We start from the raw sequence: 17,232 nt of genomic DNA, 5'->3' as shown, positions 1-17,232 counted from the left end.
TGGGTAAATTATTGTGCTAATAGCCCCCAAGAGAGAAGCATGCAAAGGTTTAAATGGAAAGTAATGAGCATCAGGTCAACAATCCTATCATGGGGTTCAGCTTTGCTGGAATATGGTCAAGCATTTATGCTTGTTTGATGACTTTCACCATTCTCTAGGGAGATGGCATCTTCCCCTTTTGTATTTATTAATTTTGAGATTTGTATATCTAGTTGTGTGGCACATATTGTACTTTTTAATCTTTGTTTATGATTGGTAGAACAAGAATTAGAATTATAATTCCTAAAATTATGCCCAGATTGATAATTAAACATAAGAAATTTTGTCCTGAAACAAAAAGAATGTCATGGACTGTAAGAATTTATTTATAACTTTTGAGACTGAAGAAGAGTTTGATTGGGTGAAGCTTACAGCTGTAATTTGTTGATATAAAAGTTGAGTATCTGTAGACAAGTTGGAATTATTCCATATGCCATGGACATAGGTTTTAATCTGTTCCCAAATCACTTTGGTGAATTATATTGATGTGGGGTAACACATATCCTCTTAAACTGAGAATGGCAAGAAATAGTTACTCTAATTTAATATTTTGAATCTTATTATCTATATATAGAACTGCTTCTTTTAATGCATTTATTGTGTCCTCTAAATTTTTATCAGTCTTTTCTTGTATAAATAATGCTAAAGAGACATTTTTTTGAAAATTGTTTAATGTGCTCTGCAGTTTGTATTTATTGAATTGAAGCAATAACAGAGGGAATCATAGATTGCATTATTCCAATTAATACAGTAATTCCAAGTATAAGATGACCTACAAATATCTTAGGTCCAGTAAGAATGTTAGTGACTGTTTTTAATACTTGTATACCTGGATCATCAAACCAAGACTGGCTTATATTTATAGGTAGTAAAACATTAGAGAGTTGATTTATTACAACAAAAATTCTTTTATCATATGGGGAACTAATACAATTAAAACAGTACAAGATGAACATTTTACAATGTAAGCAGATTTAGATTCAGAGACCATAAAACCATCTTTCATATTTCCTATTAGTATAGCAAAGTGAGCAAAAACACAGACCTGTATTGCTAATATTTCTGGATCTTTAATATTGGGCCTCTTTAATTCTACAAAATTTGAGGCAGCCTGTATGTGAAATAGTCCTTTTTGAGGTTTATTTGTATAAAGAGTCCAAAATATAGGTGATGGCTATCCAAGACCATGCCATTTATTAATAAAAAATGGCTTACGAATAGAAGAATCATTCCATAAATAAAGCATATTTTTCTCAAGGTGTTATCTATAATCATTATCAAGACTGTATATAGACCAACAACAAATTTGTAAAAGTGTGGGAGGAATTGAAATAAAATATCTTTTTTTAGAATAAAACAGTGATGGCAATAAGGACATTTCATTGTTCTACTACTATGTTTCCAAATTACATCCGTTGTCTTATGATTTTTTACAAGGAGGAATGTCAGGAGGTGGTAACTCATAAGTTTGCATAGGTGTTTCAAAGGTTAACTAATGGACTTAAACTTAAGAATCCATATGTCTTGTATTCCAGCTAGATTAGGAGAATTAGCAAGCAAATATCTGGGCATACGGTATACACATCCTGGAAGCACATTTCTTGTTTTGGTAGTAAAACACATAGGAAATCTAGTGTAACCAAAATAGGAAGCATTCAGAATAGTCTTATGTAGAATTAAAGAATTTCCTTCTTCTCCCATGAGATTAGTATTATTAGTTATAACTTTATGTTAGGGACATCCCATGAAATTTCATGAAAAAGTGGGGGGGGGGTCTGAAACATGTGTTCAATAGGTACTACCATTTTTAGCACGAACATGAGGAATAAAAAATACTGAGCAGTAATAAGAATCATTGTAGCAACAAACAGCTTTACAGGAGAAAGTGGAAGGCCTTGTTGAATAATTATTATTTGCGTCTGTTGTGAGATTTAATTGACTTGACTTTAGGTTGGAATTGAGATATTAGCAGTAGATCTTGCATGTCAGCTTCTTGGCAATCTTTCTTTTATATGGAGCTGCTGAAGTGGGGGCATGAGCTTTGTGACAATAGCCTTTGGCTCTTTACAGTCAGTCATGGCTTCTTCATGTTTTTGGAGTGGAGTCAGGCTCATTTGTTGTGGATACTGAAGAGGAAGGCCAGCCAAAAGGTCAAATCAGGTAGTCAGGGACCCAAATTGGAGAATCAGCATTATGTGGAAAAACACTCGCATATCCTCATCCTACTCTTAGGAGCATATCAGGGACTTTGCATTGACCTGTCAAAGTTCTTTTCATTTTACTAAAGCCTTTGCAACTTTTTTTATTCTGTTGCCAATATTGAAGCATAGATGTAAGACATTATTCATTGCTATTTAAATGGTTAATTACAAAAAGGTCATGTTGAAGAATATAATGTGAAGATATATATTTAAATTTTTCTGTTTGTAATTTAATAATTTGCCATTTTTAATGTTTGTTGAGCTGTAGATGTAATCAACAGTCTTATTAAATAAGAAACACAGAACCAATGTAAAAGAGAAAGCTGAGAGGTCAGAGCTCAGAGCTAAAATCTCATCCTTCCTCCTGTGGTGTCCCAGCTTCCCGAAAGAGAGCTATTTCCTGTGTGTAAGTCATTTCATAGTCATTCTGCCTTCTCATTGGTTGTAAACCCAAACACGTGACTGCCTCATCACTGTCTGAATATACAATCCCCCAGGTCTTAAAGGCATATGTCTCCAATGCTGGCTGTATCCCTGAACACACAGAGATCTATGGGATTAAAGGCGTGTGCTACCACTGCCACACTCTTGCTATGGCTCTAATAGCTCTGACCCCCAGGTAACTTTATTTATTAACATACAATCAAAATCACATTTCAGTACAATTAGAATACCACCACAGTGAGCTCTTTCCATAATAGCTTGTCCTATGGATTATATGAAATATCTGTGGAATGACTTATCCCCATTTGAATACAAAACTTAAAAAATTTTTTTTATTCATTTTATATACCAACCACAGATGCCCCTCTAATCCATCCACCCACTCCCCACTTTCCCCCACCCATCACCTTCTCCAACAGAATAAGTTCTCCCAAGGGGAACAGTTAAACCTGGTACATTCAGTTGAGGCAGGACCAAGCCCCTCCCTGTGTTATCAGGGGTAGGCAAGGTTTCTGACCATTGGTAATGGCATCCAGAAACCTGGCTAATGTGCCAGGGATAGATTCTGATCACACTGCTAGGGGCCCCTCAAACAGATCCAGCTACGCAGCTGTCTTTCATATGCAGAGGGTCTAGTCTGGTCCCATGCAGGTTCCACAGCTGTCAGTCTAATGTTTGTGAGTTATTTTGAACTTGGTTCAGTTGTCTCTGTAGATTTCCCATTCATGATCTTGACTGCCCTAGCTCAAGTAATCCATTTTCCTTTTCCTCCATTGGAATCTCAGAGTTCAGCCTTGTGTATGCTTCTGGATCTCTGCCTCTGCTACCATCAGTTACAGGATGAAGGCTCTATGATGACAGTTAAGATATTTACCAATCTGATTACCAGTGTAGGCCAGTTCAGGCACCCTCACCACTGTTGCTAGTAGTCTAATCTAGAGTTGTCCTTATGGAATCCTAGGAATTTCCCTAGCTCCAAGTTTCTCCATTACCCCATAATGTTTCCCTCTATCAAGACATCTTGTTCATTGCTCTCCCACTGAGACCCTCCCCCAGCTCCACCTTCCCGTTCCCTCATGTTCTCATCCTGTATCTCCTACCTTCTGTTGCCCCTCCCTCATCTCCACTTTACTCATTGTGATTTCCTCTGTTTCCCCTTCCCAAGGAGATTCATACATCACTTTTAGTGACCTCCTTGTTTCCTAGATTCTCTGGAGTGTGGGTTGTAGTCTGCTTATCCTTTGCTTTACATCATAGTATCCACTTATGAGTGAGTACATACCATATTTGTCTTTCTGAGTCTGGGTTACCTCACTCAGGATATTTTCTAATTCCATCCATTTGGCTGCAAATTTCATGATGTCATTTTTTTAACAGCTGAGTAATACTCCATTGTGTATATATACCACATTTTCTTTATCCATTTTTCAGTTGAGGAGCATCTAGGTTGCTTCCAGGTTCTGGCTATTCTGAATAATGGTGCTATGAAAGTGTCCTTGTGGTATGCTTGAATATCTCTTGCATATAAGCCCAAGAGTAGTGTCATTGGGTATTAAGGTACATTGATTCCCAATTTTTAGAGAAACTGCCATACTGACTTCCAAAGGAGCTGTAAAAGTTTGCACATCACCTTCAGTGGAAGTGTTCCCCTTATTCCACACCCATTCCAACATAAGCTGTCATCAGTATTTTTGATCATAGCAATTCTGACAGGACTAAGATGGTATCTCAGAGTTGTTTTGATTTGCATTTCCCTGATGACTAAGGATGTTAAGCAATTCCTTAAATGTCTTTTGGCCATTTGGGATTTTTCTGTTGAGAATTCTCTGTTTAGCTCTGTTACCTATTTTTTAAATTGGATTGTTTGGTATGTTTTTTGAGATCTTTATATATTTTGAGATCAGTCCACTGTCTTATGAGAGGTTAGTAAATATTTTTTTCCATTCTGTAGGCTGTTGTTTTGTCTTATTTACTGTGTCCTTGCCTTACAGAAGCTTCTCATTTCCAGGAGCTCTCATTTATTAATTGTTGCTCCCAGTTATCTGTGCTACTGTTGTTATATTTAGGAAGGGGTTTCCTGTTCCAGTGCTTTCTAGGCTACTTTCTACTTCCTCCTATATCAGGCTCAGTGTGGCTGGATTTATGTTGAGGTCTTTGATCCACTTGGATTTGAGTTTTGTGCATGGTGAGAGATATGGATCATTTTGTGATCTTCTACATGGTGACATCCAGTTATGCCAGCACCATTTGTTGAAGATACTTTATGTAGTGGTGGTTGTCAATGCTTTACTCCTGAAATACCACACCTAGAAGGCAGCAGGTAACTGTTAGGTACCTGACCCCCACCAGGGCATGGCCAAAGGGGGGACCCCTTGAGATCTGGAATGCATATATGTTTGCTCTCCTGGCTACCTCATGGTCTTAGATGCTGGATGCTGGTACTGTGGACCCAGGCCGAGTTCTCCATAAAACCATGTTGGACCATGCCTCACCCCTCCTTTACCCTGTGAACAACTTCTTTTGCTTGTTAACCCAGAATAAACCCCTTTGATTATCAGATAAACTCCACGAAATTGCCTCATTCTCTGGTGCTCAAGTGGGGCCAACTTCAAACATCTAGGGCCTACACCCTCACCCTCTATTTCTAAGCTACGGTGGCACACTTGTCACACTTCCCATCCTTCCCTGTCTCTTTAAAATTCCCGCCCCTCCTGGGCGCTTACTGTTGGGCCCACAATCATGTAGGTACAACTGCTCCCTCCCTCCCTTTTCCCCAGCTCATGGGCACACCCCCACCTGGTTGCTACCCCCACCCCCTTCACAGGTGCCAGGGAGCATCTCCACAGTGAGTCTGGTTCCATTTGCAGCATAAGGGAGTGGCTGAGTCAGGTCCCATGGCAGGCTTACCAGCGCTTTCTGCCCATGTAACTGAGCCACTGAATTTGACCCTTACCCACCACTCACAATTTTCCCAGCTTCACCGCTGGTGCTTGCCTGGGCTGCTCCATGGTCTTTCTGCCAGCTGTGGCTGCCAGTGCCATGGAATGTTACAGTCCATGCAGCACATGTCTAAGGCTTGCTGTGTCACATGCCCATGCCCACACATGACTGACTGCCTGCATTTCCAACCTACAGGGCATCATTGGGATACCTAAAGATGGATTTAAAAAGTTGGCTAATACCCTAAAAGGGGAAAAGGACTTAAAATAGAACAAGAGAATTATCAGCTGAACTGAAAAGAAATTTGGTTTCCCTTCTTCTCTAAACCCAAGCATATTACTAAAAGAAAAATTAGGAGATTCTGTCTCATATCAGAAGAGCCAACTGATGTGAGACAGAAAAAAACAATAAATCAGGGACCATTGTCACCCAGACTCTATTTCTTTCTATGCTTTTCTTTGCCTTTGAAGAATTCATTCTCTATCCAGTATAAACCCAAAACTTTCAATCTTGATATTGAAAATGTTCAAGTTTTTCAACAGTAAAAAGTAAGTCTTTTCCAATAGCAATCTCTGAAGTCTCCAGAAGAAAGATGGGGCTCCACAACAATGATTTTACCCAGTCCAGAATGATGTCATGGTATTCATAAACATTACTGAATGATCAAACTTGGACTGAAAATTCTCCAGATAGTTCTATAATAAGATGGTCTATCATACTAGTCAGAATCTCAGACAACCTTACCCAATGCTCTGAGACTGGCTCCAGAATCTACAGTTACCGCAACTGAGACCTAACAATCTGAGCTTTCTTACAGAACCCTACAGAGGTACTGTCACCCCTAAACACCAGGAAGCAATTCTAAGAAACCAACTCTATTTCTCCTAAAGATTTTATGTTTCTCAGCGTTGTGGATAATGGTTATAGGGTTGGGGAATGAAAGAAAATATTGTACTTAGTATTCTCCTTAAGAAAAGAAAAGGGGGAATAGATAGTTATAGGCTATTAAGGAAGTTTATTGCATATACTAGTAAACTAATTTAGTACAATATCAGCCTTAGATAAATTTCACTGTTATGGATTCTTGTATATTGATACAAATGTAAACTATTTTTATATTCCTATTTAGGATAATTTGTATATTAATACAAATACAGAACTATATTTGTTGTAATGTACATATATTTCTACTCTTATTTGAAATGTTTGTATATTGATACAAATATAAAATTATATTTGTCATACTGTGTGCATATTCTGCCTCTGATTAGGACATTTTGTATATTGATACATATTTAAGATTATTGTCATATTGCATATTGCACTATACATTCTGACCTCTGCTTAAGCTATTTTGTGTATTGTCACAATTTTGAAGTCATTGTCCTTTTATCATACATTTGCTTACAGACTGTTTACCTTGTTTACGTAAAGCCTTATTCCTTAGGTTATCTAGGTAGATAAGACTTACAGATTTATAGTCACCTATGCTTGTCATCTCTATTGTTATGTTAGGCTGTCCAGATTTACAGAAACATATGTCAAATGGATAGGTAATCTTCAAACACAGCATAGTCCTAGAGAATATGGCATTTAAATAACTTAGAATTCTGTAAACATGAGACATGGTTGCTCCTAGCAGCATCAATTTGATCCTGAGAGAATGCTGGGTTTTTAAGTCATTTCTGTTTGGAAGTTTGTCTTCTTTGCATAAAATGGCCTACTGGGCAAAGAACTGCCCTTGTCTCAACTGACAACAGTACAAATGCTGTCCTTTCTGGATGAGTGGGACACAGGGAAAAGCAACCACTGAACTCTGCCAAGACAGGGTAAGATAGTCTTTCAAAATACCCACTTCTAAAAATGATCTGTCAGATACTCTAGGCCTCTAGCCAATTATAATGCACCAATGATGCTGGGAAACTTTGGGTGACTGTCCAGGCTGCCAGCTGTCTCTGTCTATTCTGGCAAGACTCCCAAAAGTTGCTTGCATCCATCCTCCATTTCTCAGATATTGTTATATTCCTTCTCAGGTCCTTGATGGGATTGAAGATGAATAGTTAGAGTTCCAATCTTCTTGTATCTTAGCTAGAACATATTAAGTATTAGATTCAGGTTCTTCAGAATAGCACACCTTTTGGAATGATCTCTATAACATACCACTTACCTATGCTTCAGACTTTCTCTGGATTTTAGTATGTGTCTCTTTTTTCATGTTGCTCTTGTTGATTGTAGTTCCATTTGTTTATGTCATTATGCTTTATTTCTCCTTGATAATTATTCCTATTGTACATAGTTTTGTGTTAGGATAGAATTTTCTTCCTTAGACAAAAGGAGGTGATGTAGTGGTGGTTGTCTGTGCTTTGCCCCTGAAACACCACCCATAGCAGGCAGTCAGTAACTGCTAGGTACCTGTCCCCCTGGGATCTAGCCAAGGGTGAACCTCGTAAGATTTGGAATGCATATGGGCTCACTCTCTTGGCTACCTCATGGACATGGATGCTGAATTCTGGTACTGCAGACCAAGGCTGAGTTCTCCAGAGAACGACTTTGGACCACTGCTCATCTCTCCTGGACATCACAACCAACTCCCTTTTGCTTATTGTAAATTTACCCAAAATAAACCCCTTTAATTATCAGATAAATTCTGTGTAATTGCCTCATTAGCTTTCTTTTTACTATTGTACAGTTTTGGATTCTTTGTCAAAAATCAAGTGTTCACAGGTGTGTGGATTTATGTTAAGATCTTCAATTCAATTCTATTGGTACACATTTCAGTTTTTATGACATTACCAAGCTGTTTTTATTACTGTAACTCTATAGTAGAATTTGAAGTCAGGAATCATGATGCCTCCAGAGGTTGTCTTATTGTACAGGATTCTCTTGCCTATCTTGTGTTTTTTGTTTTTCCATATCAAGTTGAGTATTTTTCTTTCCAGGTCTGTGAAGAATTGTGTTGGGATTTTGATGGGAATTGCACTGAATCTGTAGATTGCTTTTGGTAAGATTGCCACTTTTACTATGTTAATCCTACCTATCCATGAGCATGGGAGATCTTTCCATTTTCTGACATCTTCTTCAATTTCTTTCTTCAGGGACTTAAAGTTCTTGTCATACAGGTTCTTCACTTGCTTAGTTAGAGTTATCCCAAGGTATTTTATATTATTTGTGGCTATTGAAAAGGATAATGTTTCTCTGATTTCTTTCTCAACCCATTTACTATTTGGGTATGGGAGGGATAGTGATTTTTTATTTAATCTTGTATCCTGCCACACTAATGAAGGTGTTTATCAGTTGTAGGAGTTCCTAGGTAGGATTTTTTGGGTTCACTTATGTAGACTACCATATCATCTGCAAATAGTGAAAATTTGACTTTTTCCTTTCCAATTTGTATTCCCTGGATCTTCTTTTGTTTTCTTATTGCTCTAACTAGAACTTCGAGTATTATATTGAATAGATATGGGGAGAATAGACAGTCTTGTTTTGTTCCTGATTTTAGTTTTGAGATTCTCTCCATTTAATTTGGTGTTGGCTGTCACATTGCAGTAAATTGCCTTTACTATGTTTATGCATGGTTCTTATATTCCTGATCAACCCAGGACCTTTATCATGAAGGGGTATTGGATTTTGTTGAAGGCTTTTTCAGCATTGAATGAGATGATCATGTGGGGTTTATCTTTCAGTTTGTTTATATGATGGTTTACACTGACAGATTTTCATATGTTGAACCATCCTTGCATATCTGGGATGAAGCCTACTTGATTATAATGGATCTTTTTTTTTATGTGTTCTTGGATTTGGTTTTCCAGTATTTTATTGAGTATTTTTGCATCAATGTTCATGAGGCAGATGGTTCTGTAATTCTCTTTGTTCCATCTTTGTGTGGTTTGGGTGTCAGGGTAACTGTAGCCTCATAAAAGGAATTTGACAATGTTCCTTCTGTTTATATTGTGTGGAACAATTTGAGAAGTATTGGTATTAGCACTTCTTTGAAATTCTTGTAGAATTCTACACTGAAACCTTCTAGCCCTGGGCTTTTTTTGGGGGGGGGGGTTGGGAGATTTTAAATGACTGCTTCTATTTCCATAGGCATTATAGGTCTATTTAATTTGTTTATCTGACTTGATTTAATTTGGGTCTGTGGTACCTATCCAGAAAATTGTCCATTTCTTTTAGATTTTCCAATTTTGTGGAGTACAGGTTTTTGAAGTATGACCTGATTATTCTCTGGATTTCCTTGTTGTCAGTTGTTATGTCTCCCTTTCCATTTCTAATTTTGTTAATTTGGAGATTCTTTCTTTCTTTTAGTTGGTTTTGATAAGGGCTTGTCTATCTTGTTGATTTTCTCAAAGAACCAACTCTTTGTTTTATTGATTCTTTGTACTGTTCTCTTTGTTTCTATTTTATTGATTTCAGCCCTCAGTTTAATTATTTCCTGACATCTATTCTTCCTAGGTGTGTTTGCATCTTATAAGGTGTGCTGTTAAGTCGTTAGTGTGAGATTTCTCTATCTTTTTAATATAGGCATATAGAGTTATGAACTTTCCTATTAGTACTGCTTTCATAGTATCCTAAGTTTGGGTACACTGTACATTTCATTCAATTCTAGGAAGTTTTTAATTTCTTTCTTCATTTCTTCCAGTGAATCAGGTGAGCATTTTCAGTTTCCAAGAGTTTGTAGGCTTTCTGTAATTTGTGCTATTGTTCAGTCTAACTTTGAGGCATGGTTGTTCAATAAAATACAGGAGGTTATTCCAATTTTTGTATGTCTTGAGATTAGCTTTGTGACTGAGAATGTGGTTAATTTTAGAGACATTTCCATGGAGTGCTGAGGAGAAGGTACTTCTCTTGTGTTTTTGTCAAATGTTCTGTAGATGTTTATTAAGTCCATTTGAGTCATAATATCTGTTAGTTTCCTTATTTCTCTATTGCATTTCTGTCTGGCAGACTGGAACATTGGTGAGAGTGGGGAGTTGAAGTCTCCCACCATTAGTGTGTGGGGTTTGATGTGTGATTTAAGCTTAAATAATATTTCTTTTACATATGTGTGTGCTCTTGTATTTGAGGCACAGATGTTCAGAATTAAGGCTTCATCTTGGTGAATTTTTCCTCTGATGTATATGTAATGTCCTTCTCAATCTCTTTTTACTAATTTACTTTGAAGCCTGTTTTGTTAGACATTAGGATAGCAACACCAGCTTGCTTCTTAAGTCTATTTGATTGGAAATACTTTGATGGCCCTTTTCTTTGAGGTAGTGTCTTTCTTTGAATTTGAAGTGTTTCCTGTATGCAGCAGAAGAATGGCTCATCTTTTTCTATTCATTCTTTTAGCATTGTCTTTTTACAGGTGAATTGAGTCTATTGATATTAAGGAATATTAATGACCAATGATTGTTAGTTCTTGTTACTTTTTGGAGGTACTGTTGTGTGTTTCCCTTCTTTGGGGTTTGTTGGTGTTTGATTATCTATTGCCTATGTTTTCATATGTGCACCTAACTTCCTTGGCTGGATTTTTACTTCTAGTGCTTGCTGTAGGGCTGGATTTGTGGGCTATGGTGATATTTTATTTGTACTGAAATGTGATTTTAATTTTATGTTAATAAATAAAGTTGCCATGGGGTCAGAGCTATTAGAGCCATAGCAAGAGCGTGATGGTTAGAAGAGCTAGGTAGATTTCTGTGTGTTCAGGGATACAGCCAGTATTGGAGACATATGCCTTTAAGACCTGGAGGGCGGTACTTACAGGCAGTGATGAGACAGTCATGTGGTTGGGTTTAGAACCAATGAGAAGGCAGAACAGAAAGACTATTTAAACACAGACAAACAGGAAGTAGCTCTCTCGCGGGGAAGTTAGGAGCACTGCAGGAGGTAAGATTTTATCTCTGAGCTCTGACCTCTCGGCTTTCTCTTTTACATTGGCTCTGTGTTTCTTATTTTAATAAAACGATTGGTTACATCTACAGTGGGCAGATATTTTTTAAATTTAGTTTTATCTTGGAGTATTTTGTTTATCTATGGCAATTGAGAATTTTGCTGGTTATATAGTCTGAGTTGGTATCCATGGCCTCTTAGTGTTTGCATAACAGGACCTTCTGGCTTTCAGGAGTCTCCATTGATAAGTTAGGTGTTATTCTGATGGGTCTGCCTTTATATTTTACTTGGCTATTTTCCTTTGCAGCTCTTAATATTTATCTTTATTCTGTATGTTTAGTGGTTTGATTATTATGTGGTGAGGTGATTTCTTTTTTGAGTCCATTCTATTTAATGCTCTGTAACCTTCTTATATCTTCATAGGGTTTTCCTTCTTTAGTTTGGAAAAGTTTTCTTATATAATTTTGTTGAATATATTTTCTGTGCCTTTGAGTTGATATTCTTCCCTTTCTTTTATTCCTATTATTCATAGATTGGTTTTTTATGGTGTCCCAGATTTCCTAGACATTTTGTGTTATGACTTTTTTGACTTTAGTGTTTTCTTTGACTGATGGATCTAATTCCTCTATTTTATCCTCTACATGAGAGATTCTTCCATTTCTTATATTTTATTGATTATGCTTGCATATGTAGTCCCTGTTCATTTACTCAGATTTTTTTTTTGTTTTTTTATTTATTACAATTAAAATCACATTTCAGTACAAATAAAATACCACCATATTTCCCCCTTTTTATTTTTTTCTTCCTTGTTCCTTGCTTCTTTTTTATTTTATTTTATTTTACAATACAGTTCAGTTCTACATATCAGCCACAGATTCCCTTTTTCTCCCCCCTCCTGCCATCCTCCCCTTCCCCCCAGCCCACCCTCCATTTCCACCTCCTCCAGGGCAAGATTTTCTATTTCCAGCATTCCCCTGGTGTATGTCTTCTTCATTGTTTCTATTTCAATTTTCAGGTCCTAAACTGTTTCCTTCACCTGTTTAATTGCTTTTTCTTTATTTTCTTGGCTTTCTTTAAGGGATTTATTTATTTCTTCCGATTTTTTGTTTGTCTTTTCTTCACTTTCTTTAAGGAAAATTTTGATTTCCTCTTTAAATGCCTCAATTATCTTCTTAAAGTAATTTTATGTCATTTTCTTCTGCTTCTTCTATTTCATGATGTTCAGCTCTTGTTGATAAAAAAAAACCACTAGGTTCTAATGATGCCATATTGCACTTTATGATGTTGAATGTATTCTTGCACTGGTGTCTACCTATATCTTCCTGTAATTGGTACAGTGTCTGTGTCTCAGGGAGTCACTCTTGGTCCAATTAGAGTCTGTTTCTCAAAGAGCAGCTGTAGTCTCAGAGGATGGATGGGCTTGGGGGATGGATTGTGTTGATGTTTGTAGGGTCTGATGGGGGATGACAGTAGTCAGACCTGCCTGCAGGAGTTCTGCCTGCTGGCCTGCAATGGGTTGTGCCCCTGGGCATAAAGCCTAGAGGCTGGGGTGATTGGCTAGGAGAACAAAGACTTACTTCTTGTTATAATCAGAGCTGGAGGAGTCTCAAGGAACAGCTGTAGTCTTGGAAGATGGGTGGGTTTGGGGGCAAGATTGGGGCTTGTAGGTTACAGGGTCTGGTGAGGGATGGTGGTAGTCAGGCATGCCTGTAATCATCCTGCCTAATGACCTGCAACAGCAAATACAAAACTTTTAAAGAGATTTAGAGGTATAAGCTTTCACATTATCTGTTTTTAAGGTCCTAGGTTGTACCAAAAATAGTAAAGCAAGGGAAAATGAGTTGAACAACATCTTTGTAGGTCTTTCCTATTCAGGCAGAGGCCATAATAACATGTGAATAAGTATCTGCAGTACATGAATATAGGATAGTTTTCCAAAAGAAGACACGTGTAACATCCATCTGCCATAAGTCACCAGGTCTAAATCCTCAAGAATTTACCCCCATACATAAATTATGAATAAGTGCAGGGCATGTTGAACAATTTCTTATAATATCTCTTTGGGAATTCCCTCTTTGGGAATATGGAATTGATACTTTAAAGCAGAAGCATTTTGGTGATTGACTTTTTCAACAGCAGAAAGGATAATCATCCTGGTATAAAGATCTATAAGTCTATTTCCTTTATGTATTGTGCCAGGCATGGATGAATAGGCTCTAACAAATCCAATAGAAAAGGGAAAATCCTTTGTGAATAAGATCTTGTAGATATTAAAAGAGTGAAAGTATTAAAGTTTGACCAGAGGGCTAGGTAACTGTTTCAATATAAGTAACCTATTTAACAATATATTGTGAGTAAGAATACAAATTAAAAGATCTATCAACTAAATCAGAAAAAATCAATATGTCAACAACTGATGCCACCTGTTGAGCTGAGGTCTCTTGAGTCATTCATGAATAAATTTCTTGATCTCTTATTTTTACAGCCATTCCATTAGATGAATCATCTGTGAAAACCAAAACAATTGGTTTTGGCAAAAGTTTCTGAGACATCTTTGAAGGGAAAATTACTGGATGTAATTTGAAAAGTTCTTAGGAACAGAACCCAAAATTTAGAGGTACACGCACACACACACACACACACACACACACACACACACACACACACACACACACATTATACCTCTAAAGTAATTCAGGAATAGGAACTTGGATGGCTAGGATAACATAACAGCTACTATAGGAGATATAAGAATGATATAGAAGAATGTAAGAAGAGTACGTTATTAATATTTGTCATTCCTAAAATGATTGATTTACATCAGGTTGCTGTGATGTTATCTAATTTAGAAACAAAAGAATTCATTTACTACACAAATGCTTATAAGATTATAAAAACAAATATTGCAAACATTGAATAAGAGCTACAATGGTTCCTAAACCAATCAGGCTTAGGCCAATTTGCAAAGAATATAAATAACCATCAAAATTACTATCATACTGCTCACAGCATGATGATTCACTTGGACTGACTCAGATATTATTGAAATTATCTTAAAACTGAAAACTTCTGCCAGCCTGAGAACAGGTTGCTATATTATTCTTGCTTAAGCTGAAATGATTGGTAGAATTGTAGGAATAATGGCATAGGGTTGATAATAAAATGTATTCTATCTCTACTTAACATGTATCCCTGGGCATGTGAGTAATTATGCTTGGGACACAATAAATTGATCTGTATTGGTATAATTATGAATGTCTGTGAAAACTGTATAAATAAATAAATTTTCTGATTGCTAGCTAGTCAGATTTGCAAAGTTTTCTCATCAGGATGCCTGATTCAGCCTCCACCTTGCCTGATTCTTATATCCTCTCTGGAATATGTTCAATGCTGGGGCTGGCCCCCTGGCAACTGACATCAGAACAGGGACCCTGCAGAAAGAAACCCTGTTTGTTGGGTAGGAAAGACTTTATCTAAGGGTATATACAGCTGCCTGTGCAAGAGATAGATGAGGCAAGAGAGAATTGGAAAGAAAGAACTAAAAAAATTTTCAGAAGTCATGGGTCATAAGGAGTCTAAAAAAGGAAGACTCTTTCTAGACATAATGCAAGATACTTTAGAGGAAAAGGGGATTTAATTTAATGCTTCAAAGTTGATTGTTTTCTTACAATTTGTATGGCAATGTAGTCCATGGTTCCCAGATAGGGTACCTTTTATTTTTAGAAATTTGGGGTAGAAAGATGCAATCTGCACCAACAAGAGGAAGAGGTAGGTTTCTGGCCTCCCAGCTGGACAGGTGCACTCTCCAGGTTCTAAGTTCCAAGGCATATTCTGTGCTGCTTACCCACCCATTGCAGCCCCATCAGCCAATCAGCAAGCCTACCATCCCTATTGGCATCAGAGGTCATTGGAGGCATAGATACCACATGCATCAATTGGAGGAAGAAAGGCCCTGAGGCATAAGTACCATCTGCACATATTGGAGGTAAAATCAACACCTGTACCTATACAGTAGTTACCATACTCAGATGGGTAGAAAGCAGTGTAAGAATGTATTCAATAACATAAAGAGCAATATGGGTCTACCAGAAGCTAGCAGTTCTAAAACAGAAAGACAGAAACATCCCATAGCAGATGGAGCAGAATAAAATGACCTTAAAAATAACTTTATGGAGATGATAGAGGTCATTAAAGAGGAAGTGAAAAATTCCCTTAAAGAAATGGGGGAACACCAAGATCCAGCTATACCACTCCTGGGCATATACCCAAGAAATGCTCAATCATACCACAAGAGCACTTGCTCAGCTATGTTCATATCAGCATTGTTTGTAATAGCCAAAACCTGGAAACAACCTAGATGCCCTTTAACTGAAGAATGGATAAATAAATTGTGGCACATATACACAATGGAATACTTCTCAGCAGAGAAAAACAATAACATCATGAGGTTTGCAGGCAAATGGATGGATCTAGAAAAAATCATCCTGAGTGAGGTAACCCAGACTCAGAAAGACAAATATGGTATGTACTCACTCATAGGAGGATGCTAGATGTGGAACAAGGATGACTGGACTGCTACTCACATCACCAGTGAGGCTACCTGGAAAATGGGACCCCAAGAAAGACATGGAGAAATGGATGAGATCTACATGAACAGCCTGGACATGAGTGGGAGCAATGAAGGGCGAGGGTCGAGGGAAAGAGAGCGGGAGATCCTAGCTGGATCAAGAAAAGAGAGGGAGAACAAGGAATAGGAGACCATGGTAAATGAAGACCACATGAGAAAAGGAAGGAACAAAGAGCTAAAGAGGCCCACAGAAATCCACAAAGATACCCCCACAAAAGACTGCTGGCAATGGTCGAGAGACAGCCGGGACTGACCTACTCTGGTGATGGGATGGCCAAACACCCTAATAGTTGTGCCATAAACCCCATCCAAGGACTGAGGAATCTGGATACAGACATCCATGGCTAGGCCCCTGGTGGAGTGCTGGGAGTCTAATTAGTGAGAAAGAGGAGGGTTTATATGAGCGAGAATTGTTGAAACCAAGGTTGGATAAAGCACAGGGACAAATAGCCAAACGAATGGAAACACATGAACTATGAACCAAAGGCTGAGGGGCCCCCAACTGGATCAGGTCCTCTGAATAGGTGAGACAGTCGATTGGCTTGATCTGTTTGGGAGGCATCTAGGCAGTGGTACCAGGTCCTGGGCTCATTGCATGAGTTAGCTGTTTGAAACCTGGGACTTAAGCAGGAACGCTTGGCTCAATCTGGAAGGAGGGGACTGGACCTGCCTGGACTGAGTCTATCAGGTTGATCCCAGTCTTCGGGGGAGACCTTGATCTAGAGGAGGTGGAAATGGGGGGTTGGCTGGGGGGAAGGGGAAGGGGGCAGGAAGGGAGAGAACAAGGGAATCTGTGGCTATTATGTATAACTGAATAGTATGGTAAAATAAATAAATAAATAATAAAAAAAAAAGAAATGGAGGAACAACTCCAGAGAGGTTAGCTAACAGGGAAAGACCCTAGGAGGGACACATGGATGATCCTGTGAAGAAGAAGTGGATGAGATCTACATGAGTGGACTGGGTGTGTGGGGGGTGGCAGAGGGTGATGAGTAGGGGATGAGAATATAGGGAAATGGGAGGGTCAAGCTGGAACAGGAACAGAGTGGGAAGGCAGGAAGGAAGATACCATGATAGATGAGGACTCATGGGAATAGGAAGAGGCAAGGT

Source organism: Peromyscus leucopus, chromosome 22 (genome assembly GCF_004664715.2).
Source record: "Peromyscus leucopus breed LL Stock chromosome 22, UCI_PerLeu_2.1, whole genome shotgun sequence".
Lineage (NCBI taxonomy): Eukaryota > Metazoa > Chordata > Mammalia > Rodentia > Cricetidae > Peromyscus > Peromyscus leucopus.
Note: the sequence above shows the minus strand (reverse complement) of the source record.